Here is an 8,029-nt window from a genome sequence, read left to right as displayed (position 1 = left end):
GTAGTTCCTGAACTTCATGCCATTGAGAGAGCGAAGCTCTTGAGGACCCAGCTGGTCCACCAGTGTGCAGTCTCAGGTTGCTTTGGGTGAGATAGTCGTGAGCTGTCTGTATGATTGAGCAGACACTTGTTGTCCAGGCTGAGGACATACTGGTCACCTCTGCGGTCATTCTCTGCCTCTTCAACCTACAGGGAGATACGAAAACATGGAGGTAGTCTTCACCCTGACTTTTGGTTCTTTCTATGCTTCTACAATTCCAGGACTCCAGGTATTCACGGACCACCTAATTCTGGCTATTCGATCTGTCCTGGGCCAGATAAGCCATCCTGTTGGTTTCTCTGTCTCACAACACATTTCCCTCTATGTTGCCTCAGGCTGTCTCCTCCAAGCATCCCAGCATGCATCAGCTCCATATCTTCCCCAACCTACCTTAGGGTCTCTGATAATTCCAGATACTTTAATGTTCTCCCAGGAATGCCTGTGGTCTCTTGTGTGCCTCACATTCATCCTAGAAGTTCTTGGGAGCCTCCATGCCATGGCATAGGATGTCTTTGTGTCCTCAATGGGCCAAGTGATTCCCTCCAGTGCAGGATTCTCTCCTTATTGTTGAATTTTGGCACTTATGTTTTTCAGGAATGGCTCTGGATATGTTCACCACACACTACCCTGGAAGACTGGAGAGTTCAAGGACGGCCAACTTTCACTTAAACAAACTTTTCCATAGTCTGTGTGGGTCCCATCAGCTGAGAGTAGCCTCCATATTGCAATGATGTGCAAACTTTTGCTGTTCAGCCATGATGGACTTTAGGATCTGCCCTGAGGACCCTACACAAGCCACAGGTAGGAGATGTGTAAATGGGGCATGTTACTGGGTCAGGTTATCAGTACAGTGAGGCTGTTCCAGACGCTGCCAGTTATCTTCCCACGCAATCATGCAGTCGCTGTGGGTTCATCCACAGACATCTCACACTCTCCCTGCTGGGAGTTAGGCTGGATGCCTACTATGTGGGAGCTGCCTTGGCTTGTGGAGCGGAGTCAGAAGCAGTGGAGGAGATGGTGTCTGCTGCTCTTAATGTCCTCAGTGCCCAGGGCATCCCTGTGATCTGGGTTCAGGTCCAGCTCCAGTGAATCATTGATGTAATTTCAGGCCATAGAAGCTCCAGACACCATGAGGTACAGGGTAGACCAGGAATGAGGGGGAACCAAGCAATCCAGGACCCTGTGGGGACCAGAGAAGCCAATATTCCATGTCATCTCTTAGGCATGATGTAAGGCTAGGAGCTCTGTGTGCCCTGACAGACGGGGATGGGACCCTGACTCCCACAAAATGCTCCTTCAGACCTATTACACCATCAGCTTTGAGAAGGTCTTCCTCATTAAGAACATTCCACACAGCTTGCCTCTGCCATCGGACTCTATCTTCCATGGGTGAACCCTCTCAGGAATATTGACATGTCTTCTATGAATGGTTAATATTCTGTTAAGTCGTTCTCATAAACAGTGCTCAGCAGAGTATGTGTATCCACAAGAAGTCATTTTCAATTCTCTCAGGGAAAAGGAAGCAAAATCCTCCTCCTCCTCCTCCTCCTCATCCTCATCTTCCTCCTCTTCCTTCTCCTCCTCTTCCTTCTCCTCCTCCTCCTTCTTCTCCACATTTTCCTCCTTTTCCTCCTCCTCCTTCTCCTCCACATTTCTCTCCTTCTCCTCCTTCTCCTCCTCTCTTCCTCCTCCTCTTCTCTTCCTCCAGCCCCCCCCTCTTCTCCTCCTCATCTTCCTCCTACTCTTCCTCCTTCTGCTACTGCTAATGCTGCTGGTGCTGTTGCTTCTACTCCTGTTGCTGATGTAGCTTCAGTTGGTGTCTTTTCCTTGGCCATGTCTCTGATGTCACCTCCTGTTTATACTCAGGACATGACAGAATTTCCAGATGGCACTGTGAAAGAGACAAGACAATTTATTGCAAGCCAAAAAATAAAAAAAAAAATAATGAGTTAGAATTCTTAGATTACTCTTTGGGGCTTTGATTGCCTTACTATTTTATTATTTCTCCTTTTCTACTTCCCAGTTGAGATCTTTGAAAGAAATTATTTAGAAATGTTACCTATAAAATCCTATATATCACTAGGTCTTAGGAACAAAAAATCAGTATGCACAAAACTATGCATGCATGCACGATTCTGACCATCAACAATAACCAGCAAACTAGGCTGTTGATACTTATTCAATGACAAACCTTGTTATTAGTTTTGAGACTTACTGAAATGTGATGTTACTTTTGAAAAGATAAGAATCTGTTCTGAGGCACTTGTAATTAATGACCACATGTGCTAGGACCAGTAGCCCAAGGATGAGGCTATGAGCCCATGACCCTCTAGTCATCACCCTTTGGGAGTTATTGTCCTAAGGGGGAGATAGAGTCCATGTAAAGGGATTGGGCAGCAAGACAATTCTGTAGAGTGGCATACACATCATTTATATTGAGTCCCTGCTGGGAAGAGGAGAAATCAAGAAGAGGGAGAAGGCTTTTTGTTAGGGAAACATCATAAAGAAATTAGAGAAGGAACAAGGTAAGAATTATGGGGAAAATGGAAACCAGAGACAGAGGAAGGACCAGCATAGAGCAAACTGGAAAGGACAAAGCACAAAGGTACCTGGGCTGTGCCTGCTGCTTGTACTCTGGACTCTCCCTGTGGCTCATTTCCAGGGCTAGTTGCTGTTCTCCCCCAGGCGAGGTTTCTTTCTCCTTGGCAAGCAGCAACACAGCTTTATCAGGGCATTTCCTTTATTCCTGGTCCACCCCTTAAATCCTCTGGGCCAGACCCTGCTCAGGATGGGCTCATCCTCTGCTGGGGCTCTGTGGGAGAGTAGATTGTCTTATTTTCTTACTGCTACTTTTCTCAGTGAAGATGCTTGTTGGTTGAAGGCATGGGATACTCATGGCACATTTGTGATAGTGGTTCTGTGTAGGTGTCTTCAGGAATGGCCTGAGAAGACCAGGGACAATGGATCTTCTGCCTCCTCTTGGAGTAGCCTTCTGGCCATAGCCAGACCTTGACCATGGGAGGATGACAGTAGCAAGATGACAAGAAGTAGCACAATTCCACTCCTCTTTAGTTGTAATCTGAAAGCAGCAGCAGCATCAAGGCTAGGGAAATGGGGCTGTAACTGGACTCACTTGCTGTGCCTGGGCTATGCAACCATACCCTTGGAGAGCCTGCTCTTGTAGGAAGCAATAAGTTGCCATTGCCTCATTATATTTTCTTTTCATTAAAGAGTATTTTATTACAGAGGCTTGGAATCCAATACATTCCACCGCATCCAAAATTGCAGGGTCTGGTGTGAGGGGGAGTAGTTCTCCATAAGGACTTGGGAAACCCTTCCAGTATTCTTTCAACCAGGAGTGTTTCATCACCTCTGTGGCTCTTGATCTATAGCTGGGAATTACTCTCAGTAACAGACTAAGGAGGTCCTCCAGCTTTTCTGAAACCCCACATGAGGAAGGATACACTCTTGCCACAGCTTGTCTTTGAAGCTCTTGGATGATCAGTGAATCTAATTCGAACTTTCCCACCACCATATAACACAAGACCACTCCTATGGTCCACATGTCATTCTTTGGCCCGTCTTATAGATGGCCAAGGAAGAGTTCAGGGGCACAAAAAGAGTACGCACAGCAGTGCTGGGTTAGCATTTGTCCCAGTTGAAATTGGGTGCTAAGACCAAACTCGAGGACTTTGACCTTTTCGTTTTATCGATCATAATATCATCTGGTTTGAGGTCCCTGTGAACTATACCAGGCCCATGGCAGTAGCTCACTGCTGATAATATCTGTTCAAATATTTCCCTGGCCTGGTCCTCCTCTGACTCTGACTCTCTGTTGGCCTTCCACCAGCTCCATTATGAGGTATATTCTAGGTTTGCTCTCAATGATTTGGAGGAGCGAGATGATGTTCAGGTGGTTGGTCTTTCTCTATATATTTGCTTCCGTCATAGCTTGCTGGAACCACTGCTTGTACTTTAGGAGAACTTTGACAGCCACCGGGGTGCCTGTGAGCCAGTGGTGGACCTTGGCGTGGCTCCCTTGCCCAATTGTCCTCAATACTTTGTATTGGGGTGAACGTTTCCCTCCTCAGTGATACTGGGCTTGGGGATATGGAGTGGTAACTCCTCGTCACTCTGTGTAGACATTTGATCAGTACTGATGCTGTCTAAAAATAACATTAAAAAGTAGGAATCAAATAGTGAAAAAGATGTAGCAATACAGGAGCTAAAATTACACATGTAAATAATCAAAACAATAATATTCCACATAAGAACATAAAAACTACCACAATAAATAAAACCAGACACCCTAATAAAGCATAAAAAAATCGAAACCTCAGTAAGGAAATAGCCAGTGGTCCTCCAAATATATGGCCTAAATCTATCTCTTGTATTCATACAAAAATCAGTCAATCTATAAATAAGAAGCCAGCCATCTACATAGGCCTTTAATCTGATATTATGGGTTGGCATACCAAAGGCCTGGGAGCGACTGGTCATCCAGCCCAGATAATTGGCCAGCTTCAGGCCAGTGAGAGAGCCTGTCTTGAAAATAAGGTTGAGGACCTACCTCAGGAACAGCAGCCGGGGTGACTTCTGGCTTCTACACTCTCTTGCACTGAGGTGCAGATAATATAGATACAAGGGGCAAAAGGGGATGGAGACACACACACACACACACACACACACACACACACACACACACACACACACACACACATCTCCCTGACATACAGGCCACCACGTAGATGTAAGAGGATACTGCACTGCACCCAAACACTTTCCATATAAAGTCAATCCTCATGCTCAGGTACTAATCTGTTGTATTTAAACCTTTCACCATTTTTGCTATTCGCTGTATTGTGAAGTGTGAATTTTTATTTTATTTTTCTTCTGCAAAAGAAGAGACAGAATTTAGCCCTGGAGACTCCCTAGGACCTGGATGGAAGTGAGGCCTGGAGAGTCATGTGTGCTTCTGAAAACAAATCTCATTCATATGATGCTTCCCTGAGTCAAAGGATGTGTGGAGGGCTCTGTGCCCTATCCAGGGTTGATCTCAATATATTAATGGGAGCTGAGACTTCTGTCTGATAGAACAGTGCCACCCACCTGCAAGATGTCTGTGATGGTTTGTATATGCTTAGCTCAGGGAGTGGCACTATTAGGAGGCATGGCCTTGTTAAAGCAGGTGTGTCACTGTGGGCATGGGCTTTAAGACCCTTTTCCTATCCACATGCAAGCCAATCTTCCCCAAGCAGCCTTCAGATAAAGATGTGGAACTCTCACTCTCTCTGGCACCTTGCCTGCCTGGATGCTGCCATGCTCCCAGCTTGATGATACTGGACTGAACCTCTGAACCTGCAATCCTGTGTCCATTAATGTTGTCCTCATAAGAGCTGCATTGGTTGTGTTTTGTCTCTTCACAACAGTAAACCCCTAACTGAGACGATGTCCGTGTTCCCTTCCTCAGCTTCCAGACTAGATGCACAGAACACATGAAACTCAAGAAGGATGACGAAAATGTGAATGCTTTACTCCTTCTTTAAAAGGGGATCAAGGGGCTGGGGATTTAGCTCAGTGGTAGAGCGCTTACCTAAAAGGGGATCAAGAATACCCTTGGGAGGGGATAGGGAGGCAAAGTTTATATCAGAGACTGAAGGAACGCCCATTCAGAGCCTGCCCCACATGTGACCCATACATATACAGTCACCAAACTAGATAAGATGGATGAAGCAAAGAAGTGCAGGCTGACAGGAATTGGATGTAATCTCTCCTGAGAGACACATTCAGAATATGGCAAATACATAGGCGAATGCCAGCAGCAAGCCACTGAACTGAGATCGAGATCCCCACTGAAGGATTCAAAGAAAAGACTGAAAGAACTTGAAGGGGTTTAAGACCCCATATGAACAACAATGCCAACCAACCAGAGTTTCCAGGGACTAAGCCACTACCCAAAGACTACACATGGACTGACCCTGGGTTTCAACTGCATAGGTAGCAATGAATAGCCTAGAAAGGACACCAGTGGAAGGGGAAGCCCTTGGTCCTGCCAATACTGAACCCCCAGTCAATGGGATTGTTGGGGAGGGTGGTAATGGAGGGAGGATGGAGAGGGGAACACCCATATAGAATGGGAGCGGGAGGGGTTAGGGGCATGTTGACCTGGAAACCAGGAAAGGGAATAACAATTGAAATGTAAATAAGAACGAAATTTTTAAAAAGATTAAAAAAGGGGGGGATTAAAAAAAGAAGTGAATGACTGGGACTGGGTTGTGGCTGAGCCATACATCACTGCTTGGAGTATAGTTATTTTCTCATTACGAAATATGGCCCAAGGCAGCTGAGGGAAGGGAGGGGGCTTGCTTTGGCTCATGGTTTGAGGAAACACAGTCTAGAAGAGAAGGCGCTGTGATGGGAGCATAAAGTGGTTGGGCAGATGGTGACCGCAGTCACAAAACAGTGGCTATGGAGTGCTGGTGTTCTTCTCTTTCCCTCTCCTTTTCTCCTTCAGGGTGGGATCCTAACTCATAGAATGCTGCTGCATTCATTGGAAGAAGGGAGTCTTCTCTCATCAGTTAAGCCTCTCTGGATACATCCATAGAAGTTGGCCAGAAGTGTGCGTCCTAAGTGAGTCTACATCCTGTCAAAAGGACCATCAAAATTAAACATCGCATTTAGTATGGACATTACAGAAAAATGGTGGGAACAAAGGAAGGAAGGGGAGAGAGAGAGAGAGAGAGAGAGAGAGAGAGAGAGAGAGAGAGAGAGAGCGAGCAGGTGGGAGAGGGAGAAAAAGGGAGAGGGGGGGAGTGAGGTGGGAGAGAGATCTAGGAATACAGTCACTATTGACTTGATTTCATCATTCATTCTACCAGGACTGTAAAGTATAAACTATTCTTGTTTTTAAACCTCTACATTTATGGAGATTTTAAAGGAATAGGTGAAAGGTTTTGAATGGGGAGTCGTCGGGAGGGACACTGAAATGGATCTCTGGGGAGTGAAGAACTTTTCATAGAAGTTATTATAGCTGTGGACAGACAGAGAGGCAAATGCATCACTGTGGCTTCAAGGATCATTCAGGACCCAGCAGCAGAGACAGACTGTGTGGTGGTGTCTTGGAAGAGAGGAAACTATGGCCTCACTGCAGAAGTAGGGATATCTTTTTCTGATTTCTGGAGATAGGGGATGTCTCACAGTACAAGTCTGCTGCCATACGTTCTAATTCCTAGGCAGGTGTCAGGGAAAATGGTGGGAATAGAATGTCTGGCTTCTAATGCACCCTGTGATTTAACCTGATGTCCCAGGTGAGAGATCCTGATACTGGGAACTCTGTCAGCTTAGGGCCCCAGAAACAGGGTCTCAGTGGGATGCTTGTCAGTATCTTCAAAAAGGCAGTGGTGGCATCTGCAGATATTGTGATCTGAGCAGCAACTGGGTCTCACAGGACATTCTTTTTTTTTATGAATAAAAGTTTATTACTCATCAGAAAAGGAGAAATTTTCAAACTTCACATGGGAAGGATTTATACACAAGGGAAGAAAACAGAAGGAAGGAAGAAAAGCTGAAGGTTTCTCTCCTCCTTCCTTCTCCAGGAAAACCCTCTTTTTTTTTTTTTTCAGTACATGAGGTTTTTTCTTTATTTTATTTTATTTTATTTTATTTTATTTTATTTTATTTTTTTTATTATCTTGAGTATTTCTTATATACATTTCAAGTGTTATTCCCTTTCCCGGTTTCCGGACAGACATCACCCTCCCCCCTCCCCTTCCTTGTGGGTGCTCACAGGACATTCTTATAGCAGGAATAAAAAACTGATGCAGTAAGCAAAATATTAGAGAATCAACAACTGACATTGTGGTCAACTGAAGTGAGCACTTAAATGATTTCCTCAGTGTCAGAAAGACCCTAACGAGCCCTCGGAGTCTGTCAGCACAGCACCTTGAGTGGTAACTAGTACAAAAAGTGGGGCCAGGGTCCAGGTGAAGGT

Source organism: Rattus norvegicus, chromosome 1, assembly GCF_021556685.1.
Source record: "Rattus norvegicus strain SHRSP/BbbUtx chromosome 1, alternate assembly SHRSP_T2T, whole genome shotgun sequence".
NCBI classification, from domain to species: domain Eukaryota; kingdom Metazoa; phylum Chordata; class Mammalia; order Rodentia; family Muridae; genus Rattus; species Rattus norvegicus.
This window is presented reverse-complemented; position numbering follows the sequence as displayed.